This window comes from Coptis chinensis, chromosome 8, assembly GCF_015680905.1.
Source record: "Coptis chinensis isolate HL-2020 chromosome 8, ASM1568090v1, whole genome shotgun sequence".
In the NCBI taxonomy this organism is placed as follows: domain Eukaryota; kingdom Viridiplantae; phylum Streptophyta; class Magnoliopsida; order Ranunculales; family Ranunculaceae; genus Coptis; species Coptis chinensis.
In genome coordinates this window covers 81,329,104-81,344,386 of record NC_141463.1, presented here as the reverse complement: position 1 = coordinate 81,344,386, position 15,283 = coordinate 81,329,104, and positions in this window count along the sequence as shown.

Genomic DNA, 15,283 nt, shown 5'->3' with positions numbered 1-15,283 from the left:
TCTTAAACATGGGGAGATCCACAAACATATAATATGGAGCCCATAAACGTAACACATAATTTGGGATTAGGGCGGTAGTGCAACAATGGCCTTTAGTGGAATAAGCCATTTGTTGATGGACTTGGGTCGTGTGTTCTGGGCGAACATGGGAAGCCCAAGCCCGTCAGGAGGCCCAACCCTAATTTCTCCTCATGGTCCCTGTTGTAGCCTATAAATAGAAACCTCTTTCTTTAGCCGTTTTTTTTACATAAGAAAAACTCGGGTTTTGCTCAAGAAAAGATAGATCTAAAATCGGTTCTAACTTTGTGAGTGAGAGAGGCCAAGAGAGAAAGAAGAGGCTGGAAGATCGTTGCCCACACAACGTCCATTCTAAGAATACGAATACAACAGAAGATCTAGAGGTTGCTGATTTCGTAGATCTTGGATTCTCAGAAAAATCACAGCCGATCTAAAGGTATGAACTCTAAACCAAACCGTGAACACCTTTATTCTGCTGCGCATGGTGTTTCACAGTTCGTAGTCATTCGATGCAATCATAACGGTTCCTACAGGATGGAGCAACTTCTATGAAGAAAAGGCTCAATTTTGCAAAGGTCTGTGTTAGAATACCTTTGAACTTTGATTTTCCAACATCGATTCATGGCAAACATGTTTATGTCGATGTGGGGTACCCTTTGAAACCCCCATCATGCACTAGATGTTGTAGGTTTGGACACCCAACAGCTAAATGCCCGGCAGCTCCTACCCAAGTGTGGGTTCCCAGAACAAGTCTTGTACGGGAACAAAATTCCTCTGTTGCAGCTCCAGTCACTCGTTCAAGCACGCAAGATGCCACTAATCAGAACTTCACTACTCCATTTGTTTCTGAAGTAGTATCTTCTCTCAATGATGCAGTAGTCACTAGGGAATCTCCTAGCACTGCAAGGACATCAGCTAGATCTCCTACCTCTCTCATGGATGCAGTAGTCTCTAGGGAATCTCCTAGTACTACAATGGCGACAGTGAGGTCCCCTTCCTCCCCATCACTACCTCGGCCAATCCAGTCTCTCTCACGAAATAATGAGGATAATTCCAGTTCACTAGGCCCTCTTCTAGCCACTCCTCATATTTCTCGGCTTCTTAGAACATCCACTGATGGCTCATCGTTTAACTGCTTGCCTGGCAATTCTCCCTTTAGTACTTTGAGAAATTCAGGCAGTCCTTCCTTCTCTCGAGAATCTGCTCAGTACAGTGGAAACACTCGAGAAAAAGAAGTTGTGGTCTATACAACTCAAGAACAGACACAATCAGTCCTTGAACAGGAGGAAGGTATCTTAACAGAAGAAGAACTTTTCCAATTTAATGTCGACAATAATGCGTATGCAGCCTTAGTGATTGAAGAGGATGGTATAGATGATGACATCTCAGAGACGCATGACGAACCTTTTGACGATCATATTATGACCTCCTCGCAAGTCACAAGATTGCAAATGCCATCTCAAGTTGTGACTAGAGCCCAACTACAACAACAAAAACTGCAGAGCTCAGGAAAAAGAGGTAGAGGAAGGGCCAAAGGCTCGGGTAACAAAGGAAAAAACAAAAGATGATCTTATGTAGATATGCACTTATAATGTTAGGGGTTTAAATGATTTGAATAAAGCGAAGGCTCTAAATGCTTTCAGAATCAAGAATAAATTAGCTTGTTTTTTCCTTTTGGAAACTAAAGTTCGGCAAGCAAAATTTTTGAGTATTAGCAAGGTCTGCTGCCCTTCTTGGAAGTTTGAACACAATTACTCTAATGCAGTTTTTGGACACATTTGGTTCTCATGGGATCCTTCAGTTCTAGGGGTTCAAAAGATTTTGGAGAGCGATCAATTTATACATGCTTAGGTCACCATCCTTGCCTCAGGACAAGTGTTTCATTTTATGGCAGTCTATGCAAGCAATAATAGATTAGAAAGGTTGATACTCTGGCAAGATCTCATCAATCTTGACTCATCCTTCTCGGGTCCTTGGTGTGTGGCTAGTGATTTTAACAATGTCCTCTATTATCATGAGAGGATTGGTACTGACTTGGTGCATCCTAGGGAAGCTACTCCTTTTGCAAATTTTCTCAACACTGTAAGTGATAAGAGCCCAAAACTGTAGTTTTAACCCTTTAACAATCATACTTTTAGACCAATTATGTGAGTAATAATTAAGAGTTAATACTGATTACGTGTTTGTATGCATTTCAGGCTTCAAAGTCTATTATGTGCAGAAATGTGCCACTTTAGCGAGATAAAGGAGCAAAGGTCGGTTGCTAAGGAGTTCTGTGAATAAAGGCCAAGATTCAAGGAGACAAAGTCTTTGTAAAGCCCGATCAAAAGCTGAAAAGTCAACACGGGCAGAAACAGTGCACAAGTTAACAGAACTTCCGAAGGCCGTATCTTTGGACTCAGACCTCGGAATTGGGAGTATCTTAGGTCAAAACGATCGGCTCGGAAAGAGCTTTCCAATGGTCTAAGCCTTGACCCAATCAGAGGAGCAAAAGTGGACGAAATATCTGTCGAAGCCAACTGTAACTGAATAGCCCATTTTGGACTAAAGAAATTGGGTTTTGGGCCCGATTTTTCGGCCCAAAACATGGCTCCAAGCCCATGCACGATTTTTGGATCTGAAAGTATAAAAACAAAAGTTTGACTTTTTGTTGTTAGGTAGGTAGTTAGGTTAGGAAGCTAATGTTAATGGAGTTTAGGGTTAGAAAAAGATAGATCTAGATCTAGTCTTTTTACATTCATTCAATTAGTTAGTTTAGAATCATATTTAGTTTTTAGAATAAAGTATTAGTTCTTCATTTCAATTTAGATTATTGCTTAAATTCTTATTTAGATTTAGTTGTCTTAAATTCATAATTAGTTATTCACAATCTTAGTTCTCAATTAGTTTTAATTTCAGTTTAATTTAATTATGTCTTATTGTTATTATTGTTCTTGTGATGGGAACGGTAGAATAGAAATTTCACATCAAATCATTACTCTCACCATTGTTCCTTTTGGGTTTGATTAGTTGAATTCGATTTAAGTCTAGAGAGTTAAGAGTGGACGAATCCTTACTCATTATATTGCATGATTATGTTTTGAGAGTAAGAAGAATTAATTTAAACGTAAGAACGGTAGGATTACGTATTAGTGTTAACATTAATATTTAGGATAATATTATTTTTACGGTTATCAATAAGTTTTTATGATCATAAATCCAGTGGCTGTTTCTTTACTTGGACTAACAATGGTGATGGTTCCATGAGGAAATGGTCTAAGATAGACATGTATCTTATCAATTCCTTATGGGCTACTCAATTTTCTTCTTCTGGAGTGGAATTTTTGCCGCAAGGTCTTTCCGACCATTCGCTTACAGTTATCTCGATCTCCAACTCTTATTCATGCAGGGCCCCGTTTAGGTTCTGTAATTACTGGGTTATAAATCTTTCTTTCAAGGACACTCTTATTAAGTGATGGTCTATTCCTAGACAAGGAAATCCATCTCTCATGCTTTGTAAGAAATTAAAGATGTTCAAGAAAGCTCTCAAAGGCTGGCCTAGATTTAGTTCCACTGACCTTCAAAATCAAGCGGTAGCTGCCAGGGCCAATCTAGAAGATATCCAAATGCATATGTGATAATTGATAAAATGAATAGCTTACCTACGAAATGAACGATGAATTCAAAACGTAAGTAAACTAAACTATCTTATGATGCTTATATTTATCAAAGTTTCTACTCTCAATTCTATCGAAATAAAGTGGAGTCACAAATTCGTTCCACTTCTAGTTCTCTAGCATGGAATGTTTTCTAATCTAATTAGTCGGTCTTAAGTCTAATGAGAGTTTTACGAGGGGGAATTATACTACGATGCAATATGAAATTGATTATTTTAATTTAAACTACGAATGCTATGGAAATATGATTGTTTTGAATCTAGATAAAGGATTAGAGGGAAATTGAATCCACCTCGAATCCAACTTAATAACCTAGCATAGATTCTTGTATCTCGATTTTTACGCTCTTATGGCAAGAATTTCGATTTCTAATCCCTAGTGTTCATGGCATTTCTACCAAATACTAACTAGTATGTGAGGTCGTCCACCCATTCTCATGGCGAAACACGACCTTCTAGAGTGGAATAGAATCTACAAACAATTCTACACTAACAATTAAGTTTTCATCAAGGCTTCATCAACCCCTCTAATGGAGGTTTTAGTCTTGATTCATCAAACTAACATTTCCCATTGAATCTAAACTAAACATAATGTAAAGAATTGAAATTTACTTAATCAAACAATAATGACATCTAATTTAATGACTAAAATGAAATAAGAACAAGAATTGAAATTAGATCTAGAAATGGAAATGACAAAAATTGAAATTGATAAAAATAATACTTTATTGATCTAATCAAATGAAGAACAAGATTCAAAGGTTTAATCTAATACAATGAATTGAAACTAATTAAACTAAGTTCTAAAACTAATTAATGGAGGCTAACTAATCTAGGTCTAACTATCTACCATTAACAAAGAGTGAAGCTTTGGTTTTTATACTCTCAGATCCAAAAATCGTGCATGGACTTGGAGCCATGTTTTGGGCCAGAGAATCAGGCCCAAAACCCAATTCTTTCAGTCCAAGAAGGCCTCTTCAGCTGTAGTTCGCTGCAACAAACTTTTCGTCCACTTCTGCTCCTCTGATTGGGTCAAGGCTTTGACCATTGGAAAGCTCTTTCCGAGCCGGTCGTGTTGACATAAGGTAGGCCCAATTCTGAGGTCTGAGTCCAAAGCTATGGTCTTCGGAAGTTCCGTTGACTTTGTGCACCAAGCTTTTACGCTGCGTGGACTTTGACTTTTCAGCTTTGACCGGGCTTTAGAAAGGCTTTGTCTTCTTGAATCTTGGCCTTTAATCACGAAACTCCTTAGTAATCGACCTTTGCTCCTTTATCTCGCTAAAGTGGCACATTTCTGCACATAATGGACTTTGAAGCCCGAAATGCATAAAAACACGTGTCGGTGTTAACTCTTAATTATTACTCACATAATTGGTCTAAAAGTATGATCAATTCTGAGTTAAAACTACAGTTTTGGGCTCTTATCAAACCACCCCCAACAGCATTTTGCTTGTCCTCAAGCAAAGATGAGAAATTAGAATAAGTGACCAAAAATGGAGTTCTATCTACTCTCGCGTTTATTTGAGTCGCGATTGCATTGACCATATCATGACAAGGCCTTAAACCACTAGGAATTCCCTAGTGGACGATTTATAGCCTCGTGAGAGTTTTTCATGAAGTTACTCACAAACTTCATCTATACTACAACGACTAAGAAAGAAAACTATTGTTTCCTTATTCATGCTCCAAATTATCTATACATCTCACTAGCTATGAACAAGAATAACCAAGTCAAAAACCTAAGCTAATATATACATAATAATCAATCATCTACAATAAACATTTATACAATGAGTAATACTATGAAATGCAATAGCAGTCCGTTTCTAAAACTTCGAATAAGCGTCCTTAAGTAGGTTCTCACAATAATAGTCAAGATCTGACACTCACTGATTTTTCCACTCAAGTTTAAGCTACTCTAGTCTGCTAGCGGGGGCACACTTTACCTTACAATCTCAATGACACACAAGGAAGCCGAAGTTGATCAAAGACATCTGCCACTTACTATCCCACTAACCTATTCCTAATTGAGCTAGAGGTCTTTATTAGGTGTTGCGGAGATTAGGAGATGGTTTAAGAAGGAAGGAAATGGATATTCAAAAAGGGACAAGTCTGAGATAATAGAGTCTTCATATTATGTAACTAGAGAAAACCTTGTTATTTTACTTTTGCTTCTACACTTTGTTTCCATCCTTAGCCATATTTTTTTTCTTTTCTTTGGCTTTTTTGACTCCTTTTATTCTATTTTTTGGAGGTTTTATTTTATTTCTATTTTTATTTTTCTTTTCTTTGGATGGAAACTTCTTTTCTTTATTTTCCTCAAGCAATTAACTAACTTTTTGTTTACACGTTTTTTCTTCTTCTTTCTTCCTCATTATATTCTCAGACTTATCTAAATTGGGTAGGTTGATTTTTTTATTTTATTTCTATTTTTATTTTTATTTTTGTAACAGGGTAAAGGATTTGTGGTTTATGAAAGGGCTAATGAAAGGCTCGATTAGGCTAACTAGCGGAAAATATACTTAGGTCAGAATTTCTAGCTATATCGATCCAAAAAGGGCCTAAATTCTCTCTTAGGACATGGTATAGTGGTCAAGCAAGTGGACGTGTGATTTCTCTATTCGGAATATACTTCTCCCTTGTGTCATTTCTCAAATGTTTCACTCATATAATTGCTTTAGGCTATATTCTCACAGGATTTGTAGAATAAGTACTCTAGCCTAGATTTTAGAAACTTACTGCCAAACAATCATAGATACTCATGTAATATATTTATAGATAGATGCAATGATTATTACCTACATATTAACCTAAGTTTCTAAAAACTATTCTAATGCAAAAGCTACGTGAGACTTCTAGATTATTAAGAGCATAGAGAAAGAAACAATACCAATATTCCTAAGTGTTTAACATTATTATTTTTATTTTTATTATTTTTAAGACAAATAATACGTAATATACAACCTAATATGTGCTTAACATTTACATCGTGTTTCTATACCACCCCCAAACAATTTGGGAGAAGGGGGTTCATGAAACAATTCAATAGCACAATTAAATTATGTAACTAACTAATTTTTATAATTTTTAACATTTTATAAATAAAAGTGCATAATTTACATCCTAAAAGTGTCTAATTTTTGCAAATGTTTCTATCCCACCCCCAAACAATCGAATGCTTTGTCCTCAAAGTGTAAAGAGATAAGGAAAGAATTTACCATAGAAACGTGGCAAAAAAATTGGCGTGCACATAATGAAAATATTGTAAAGATGATATGATAATATGAAGCACGATTAAACCGGTGCGTGCTAACTAACACAAACTCTCTTTGGAGTAAACATGACAGGGCTTAGGGTGGCAACATGATTTGAAATGAATACCAAAATCGCCACCCCCAAACAAAATTGGAAAACTCTTTTTAAGTTTGAAACTTTTGTTTGGCCTATACTCGAAAAGTTGGTATTGTACTTTAAAACTTGGGTCTTTTAAAGTTAGATTCGAGACTTGCTAGATTAATATTTTTATAGCTTTAAACTTTTTTACTTTTTATGAATTAGGTTTAATATAAAGGAAAACAATAAGCGATAAAGACATAATTCACACCATAGAGAAAACATGACTCAAAACCAAGAAAACATGCAAGAGTGGAAAACGTGAATTATGTGAAGCGTGGACTTAGGATCCGTACTTACAACCACACACTCCATAGGGAGGGCCGGTTACCTGAATGGTGCATTCACCAATATATGGAAATGAAAGGAAATGCACCAAACACAAAAAATTGAGTCGTTTATAGTCGATACTTTCGAGACTTTATCTAAATATATGTATGAATATGCAGTTTATCATATATCAACAACCTAAAATAGTTGTGGATCGTTCCATAAATAAATATCACAGAAAAACATATCCAAACACAATCAAGCACCAAGATTTCCTCTGGCCTTGACCTAGTGGAATGAAAGCGAAGTCGGATAGACCTATAACATAACCGAGCATGCACCTTATGTTTCATCTTTGAACGAGAGGGTGTCCTAGTGAATAAGTGTGGAAAAGTGAATGGTTGTGGAAGATATGGTGGATTGGGATAAGTTTTAGAGAAAAAGCATGGAAAAAAATGAGGATGTGGGTTTAGCACAAAACTCATTCATGGTGTAGTTAGGGACTGTCTCAAGTCTGAAAATGAAGGTGTCAAGTGGTTTATCCTTGGAAAGTATTTGTTTACTAGGTGGATTTAAAAAATCATGAAGCACAGGAGAAACTAAAGGATCGAGTGCAACTCGAGGTTCCTTTGAAAAAGTGGAGGGTGGGGAATATTGGTGATGGAAGGTGAATGATTCTCAGCTAGAGCTCTCAAGTCCATATCATCAGAAATCTTGATATATGCAAGACATTCCTTAATAGGTGGGTCAAAAGGATCACTGGGATAGAGATTGAAAAATTCATCTTCCGTCATAACATCAAGGGATGAATGGTTGTTGGCAAGGGGACTCGCTGAAGGTGGTAAAGAAGTCTGCAAAAGAGTTCGCGGGAATTCTTCTTCGATTTAGCCTACTATCGAGGAGTCATTGTTAAAGTCGAATTTTCGAAAAGAAAGGAATTTGTTAATCTGTTTCTCCGAAACATGTTTTTGAAGTAATCTTGAGCTAAGCTCTCGATCATGCTAACCTCTCCATTTGTAGATGAATCGGGATCTTGTGTCCTCGTTTTGAAAACATTTACCTCAACGAAAAGATGGCCAAAGGACAAGGACATCGAACCATCGCGGCGGTTTATGAGCCGCTGTTGGCGTAGCCAAGAAGGGCCCTAAAAATGATAGGTACAGAGTCGTTAGTGACTTATGTGTCGAGGATAACGAAGTCGGCCGGGTAGTAAAATTTTGGACTTTAACCAAAGACGTTTTCAACCACACCCTTAGGATACTTAATAGACCGATCGACTAATTGCAATGTCATTTTAGTAGGTTGCATCTCCTCTAGACCTATTTGTTTATACAAATAAAATGGGAGTAAGTTAACACTAACCCCGTGTCTAGTAAGCCGTCATCGTGTGAGAATCTCCTAAGGTGCATTGTGCGATGGGGCGACCGGGTCCTTGTACTTAACAATTCCATTATTTTTAGGATAAAGTTGGGAACTGCTCAGTTAGAAAAGCATCTTTAGGTATGTTGGTCTTACGCCTAGTAGTGCACAACTCCTTAAGAAACTTAAGCGTGGTTAGGTAGCTTTTTATAGCTTCGAGAAAAGGAAGGTTTATCGTTAGATTTTTGAAAACGTTCCTAATCTCCTCAAAGTTAGTATCCCCGGTTAGCATGGCTAATTTTTGAGAACGGTGGTTTAAGCTCTATATGTAGCGTATGGCTCGACTTGATGTGTAACCTTGGTTTTCTGTTTCTTAGGTTGTGGTTTAACCGGGTACCTCTACGGTGGTAGGTTCTTGAGTTTCTATTTCGGTATCTAGTTCGATATCCGGTGTAGGAGTCTTGATGGGGTAACTATAGGCATAGTTACTTTGTTATCAACCACTCTTCCGTAATCGGAGAGTGGTGATGGCATTTAGCTCACCCTGGGTTGTAGTTTCGTTACTAGTATTATCGTTTACCTCAAAGGTCGCGGTTTTCTTTGTTCTAGGGTTGGGTATCGGCACGGCCCGGAAACACGCCTTTTGGTTGGAAGCTTTCTCTTGGGCTAACTGTTGGTTTAAATTATTAACGGATTGTAGAATGTGTTGGTTAGATTGAGCCATGGTTTGGAAAAGTTGTTGGCTCACTTGTATGAAGGTGTCAAGACGATCCGGTTGTGTTGGTGTAGTAGTCACGGGTGGTGTGACTGGAACTATCTCGCGTTGATTATTTATGGGTGGATTGTGATAGTTATTATTTACCGGAACGATACCTCTATTAGCATTATAATTATTATAACTACATTGACCTTGTGCTTGACTTTGTCGAGGTTGCGTTTGATTGTTATAATTATTATAATTACCCCGATCCTATCCTTGTTGTGGTGAAGCTTGGTTATAACTGTGTGTTGGCCTAACATATTGATTATTGTACCCTATAGGTGTGACTTGTTGGTTATTTCTCCAACCGAAGTTGGGATTTTGTCTCCAAGGGGTGTTAGGTTCACTATTAATGGAACAAGAATGTTCATAGGCTATAGGACAGTGGGAGTCGGGATGCTCAGGACTCCAACAGAAACTACATGGATTTGAATTTACATTCATTACGGGGATAGCCTTTTGTTGTCTGAAAATGGCCTCTACCTTTTTGTGAGGGATTCAATTATAGTTTTAAGCTCGGGATCTGATTTAACCTCAAACATCTTGGTAGCCTTAAATCGTTGAAGAAGAACTAGTGGAGCCGGGAGTAATCGTCACTACCCCCCATTATTATTATGCTTAGTCGATCTTCCAAAAATTTATATGCCTCCTCGAGGCTCCTTTACTTAGGAAACTACCCCATTCATTATATCTAGGACTTCTTTATGGTGGTGTAGAAGTCCTTTGAAAAACACGAACTAACGTGTCTTTTGCTAGGTGATGGTGTGGAACGATTTCAAGCCTCTAAAAATGATTCATGAGGATTCCGTGAAACAAGTGAATCTTGAAAAGCATTTCATCCGTCTTTTAGGGGTGGGTAAAATGTTCCATAAACAAATTTGAACAAGTTTGGCCCACGAGTCCACAATTAGGCGCTTGGGCGCTTAACCAAGACAGCCTTTATCGGCTAAGGTGAAAGGGAATACCCTCAATTTAATTTGTTCCGCACCAACCGTAGGATGGTGGAATGTTATAGGACTTGTTCAATCCTACGATAATGCCGATAAGGTTTTCATGGTCTAAACCATGAAAAAGCGGGCAACAAATTAAATATATTTGGGGGATCGCGGAAATCCCCAACGGTCTCCTAGAACGATGCAAGATTTAGGGCTATCGCTTTCGAGGCTTTATAAAAGTCGAGAGAGGAGTCTCTCTTTCTTCCCGACCCATAATATCGGGTGGTGTGTGTGAAATAGCGACTAGAGGTGTAGTGGGTGGGAAACTAGATAAACTTGTTTGTTGACATTGCCGTGTAATTCGTTAGTTGTTTTTCTTCGACCGGACCTTAATCTCATGCAAGACTAAGTCGAACTTAACTAAACATGCAACACTCCAAACAATTCGATATACTAGTAGAAACCTCCAACCGGAGATCACGAGGTGTGGAAGAAAGGAATACCTGATTAAGTCCTTGCTTCGCCTTATGAATAGCATCTTGTTTCTGCGTGTTCGGTGTAAATAACAAGTTAGAACAACGAAAAACTTAAAAATCGAAGTTCAAACAAACTGTAGAAATCCATAAAATTTTGCATAGAGTGGTCGCTACCTTGTCGATAAGTGGGTAGTGCGGTATGAGGTCGCTCGAAGTCCAATAAGTAAGGGCGTGTCGCTCGGTATGATGAGGCGGTCGCTCGAAGTCCAAACTATAGAGCAGCGTTCCTTATAAGCGCGCGATCGCTCCGTGTAATTCGTCCGAATTTTTCAAACAAAACGAATAACCACAGTATGAATCAAACAAGGGTGGGTGGGTTTAATGGGACTTAAAAATGACTAATTCTACTATGAAAACAATGTTAAAGTGCATACTCCCCGGCAGCGGCGCCATTTGATAATTGATAAAATGAATAGCTTACCTACGAAATGAACGATGAATTCAAAACGCAAGTAAACTAAACTATCTTATGATACTTATATTTATCAAAGTTTCTACTCTCAATTCTATCGAAATAAAGTGGAGTCACAAATTCGTTCCACTCCTAGTTCTCTAGCATGGAATGTTTTCTAATCTAATTAGTCGGTCTTAAGTCTAATGAGAGTTTTACGAGGGGGAATTATACTACGATGCAATATGAAATTGATTATTTTAATTTAAACTACGAATGCTATGGAAATATGATTGTTTTGAATCTAGATAAAGGATTAGAGGGGAATTGAATCCACCTCGAATCCAACTTAATAGCCTAGCACAGATTCTTGTATCTCGATTCTTACGTTCTTACGGCAAGAATTTCGAGTTCTAATCCCTAGTGTTCGTGGCATTTCTACCAAATACTAACTAGCATGTGAGGTCGTCCACCCATTCTCATGGCTAAAACACGACCTTCTAGAGTGGAATAGAATCTACAAACAATTCTACACTAACAACTAAGTTTTCATCAAGGCTTCATCAACCCCTCTAATGGAGGTTTTAGCCTTGATTCATCAAACTAACATTTTCCATTGAATCTAAACTAAACATAATGTAAAGAATTGAAATTTACTTAATCAAACAATAATGACATCTAATTTAATGACTAAAATGAAATAAGAACAAGAATTGAAATTAGATCTAGAAATGGAAATGACAAAAATCGAAATTGATAAAAATACTACTTTATTGATGTAATCAAATGAAGAACAAGATTCAAAGGTTTAATCTAATACAATAAATTGAAACTAATTAAACTAAGTTATAAAACTAATTAATGGAGGCTAACTAATCTAGGTCTAACTATCTACCATTAACAAAGAGTGAAGCTTTGGTTTTTATACTCTCAGATCCAAAAATCGTGCATGGGCTTGGAGCCATGTTTTTGGGCCTGATTCTCAGGCCCAAAACCCAATTCTTTCAGTCCAAAAAGGCCTCTTTAGCTGCAGTTCGCTTCAACAAACTTTTCGTCCACTTCTGCTCCTCTGATTGGATCAAGGCTTGAACCATTGGAAAGCTCTTTCCGAGCCGGTCGTTTTGACATAAGGTAGGCCCAATTCCGAGATCTGAGTCCAAAGATATGGTCTTCGGAAGTTCTGTTGACTTTGTGCACTGTTTCTGCCTGCGTGGACTTTGACTTTTCAGCTTTGACCGGGCTTTAGAAAGGTTTTGTCTTCTTGAATCTTGGCCTTTAATCACGGAACTCCTTAGTAACCGACCTTTGCTCCTTTATCTCGCTAAAGTGGCACATTTCTGGACATAATGGACTTTGAAGCCTGAAATGCATAAAAACACGTAATCAGTGTTAACTCTTAATTATTACTCACATAATTGGTCTAAAAGTATGACTGTTACAGGGTTAAAACTACATTTTTGGGCTCTTATCAATATGCAGAAGCGACCTTTTGATTCTCACCTCTCTAATCTAGAAAGGATCCATTGATCTGAGCTTTGCGATCTTATGCTTATAGAGGAGTACGACCTCATGCAGAGGACAAACACTGACTGGCTATCCTTTGGTGACAAAGGTAATGCTTTCTTTCACAATACTGTAAAGGAAAAGAAGACTAGGAACAACATTTGGTCTATATTGGATTCCCAAGGAACCCAGTAGGATGGCCAGGCTAATGTTGCTCAGGCTTTCATATCTTTCTATAAAAATTTGTTGGGTACTTCTTCTTCATCCTCATGTAATCGTCGGATTCTGGAGCAACTTAATCTTCAAGTGTTGCCCCCTGAGAGTGCAGCTAGATTGATCAAGGATATAGATATCTTGGAAATCAAGGAAGCACTCTTCTCTATGGATGATAACAAAACGCCTGGGCCTGATGGTTTTAGTTCTTTCTTCTTTAAGAAAGCCTGGGATATTGTTGGTGAAGATTTCTCTCTCGCAATCCAGCATATGTTCAATCAAAAGTCCATACCAAGAGGTACAAACTCCACTCTCATTTGGTTAATTCTAAAAAATCTTGCACCTTCAAAGGTTGATGAATTCAGGCCCATTGCTTGTTGTAATGTAATTTACAAATGTGCTGCAAAGATTCTAACAAGTAGGATGAAGGAATATATGCCCTACTTAATCTCTTCGGCTTAGTTTGCCTTTGTACCAAGCAAAAACATCCAAGATAACATTATACTTGCGCATGAGCTTATTCGAGGTTACACCAGAAAATATGGCACCAGGAATTGCGCAATCAAGATTGACATAAAGAAGCCTTTTGATTTAGTCAATTGGGAAGCTATGGGTATGATTATGCAGAGATTTGGTTTCCCTCCTCTCTTTATAGAGTGGCTATCGATGTGCTTCACCACTCCTTCTTATTCCATTATCATCAATGGAACCTCTGAAGGATTCTTTGAAGGTGAACAAGGACTAAGGTAGGGCGACCCTATTTCACCTTATCTTTTTGTCCTTGTGATGGAGGTGCTCTCTGGCCTTCTAAATCAAGCCCTCTACTCTGGACACATTCATCCGCATTCTAAATGTCGGAAGTTGAGTATCTCTCACTTATTTTTTGCGGATTATGCTCTTCTTTTTTGCAAAGGAGATATGGCTTCTATTCTTGCAATCAAGGAAATTGTTCTGCAATTTTCGCTCCTCACAGGATTGCATATCAACTCAGCTAAATCATCTCTGTTGGTTGGTTGTATGTCTCATGAAGCTGGACTGGACTTGGCTAATGCTTTGGGTATACCCGCCTCTTATATATCTTGGTCTACCTCTTACTTCTTCAAGGCTAGGTATACGAGATTGTCTTCCTATGGTAGAGAGATTGACTTCATGAATCTCAAATTGGAAGAATATATCCTTGACAAGGGCTGGTAGACTTGAACTTATCCAGTCAGTTCTCTCATCCTTTCAAGTCTACTTGTCCAAAACCTTTGTCTTACCAAGGAAAGTCATGGACAATGTATCTTAGATTTGCAATCATTTTTTATGGTCTGGTCCCAATATGACAAGAAAGATGCATCATGCCAGCCATGAAGTATTGAGGTATGCTAAAGAGCAAGGTGGACTTGGTATGATTGATGTAAGAACTTGGAACAAAGCTACTTACTACAGCTTGATTTTCATAATAGCTGAGAAAGATGGATCACTGTGGTCAAACTAGACATGGAGCTAACAGATAAATAAGTCCTTCTTTTGGATTATGAAAACACTGGCAAGCTGCTCTTGGGTATGGAGGGGGATACTAAAGCATAGGAACATTGCTCAAAAATATGTCCGATATGTTATTGCTGACGGGACTAACACCCTCTTCTGGCATGACCCATGGTGTTCAAGTTAACCGCTTTGGGAATCAACAATTGCGAGAAACTCATTCGCACTGCCAGTTGACGCAAAGGTTAGTGATATTTTGAATCAAGGTAACTGGTCCTCTCTGGTGACGACTATTTCGAATAGTTCCTTGAAAAATCTCATCTTGGGTATTGAAGTGAATTGTTTTCTAGACAAAGACGAAGTTATTTGGTCACTGAGTAGCTCAGGTGACTTCTCAGTAAAATCAGCCTATGTAGCTCTGCGAAAAGAGAGACCAAAGGTAAAATGGTACAGAGTGGTCTGGGGAAAACTCTCTATCCCAAGTTCTCGTTTACATTGTGGCAATTGCTTTCAAATTATCTTTCTACCCAAGATAGATTGATACAGAAGAAGACCTTGCAATTCTCTGAATGCAGTCTCTGTGGTATATGTTCTGATCACTCAAAGCATTTATTTTTCGATTGTCACTACTCTAAACAGGTCTGGGCCACTGTTAAAAACAATCTTGGACTAGGGGAGCTTGTAAAAGATTCTACTTCGAAAGGGTATAGCATTTTCAGGCTATGTCGACAAAGCTCCACTTGTGTCGATATCTTTAAAGTCTTTGTTGGAGCCACTGTT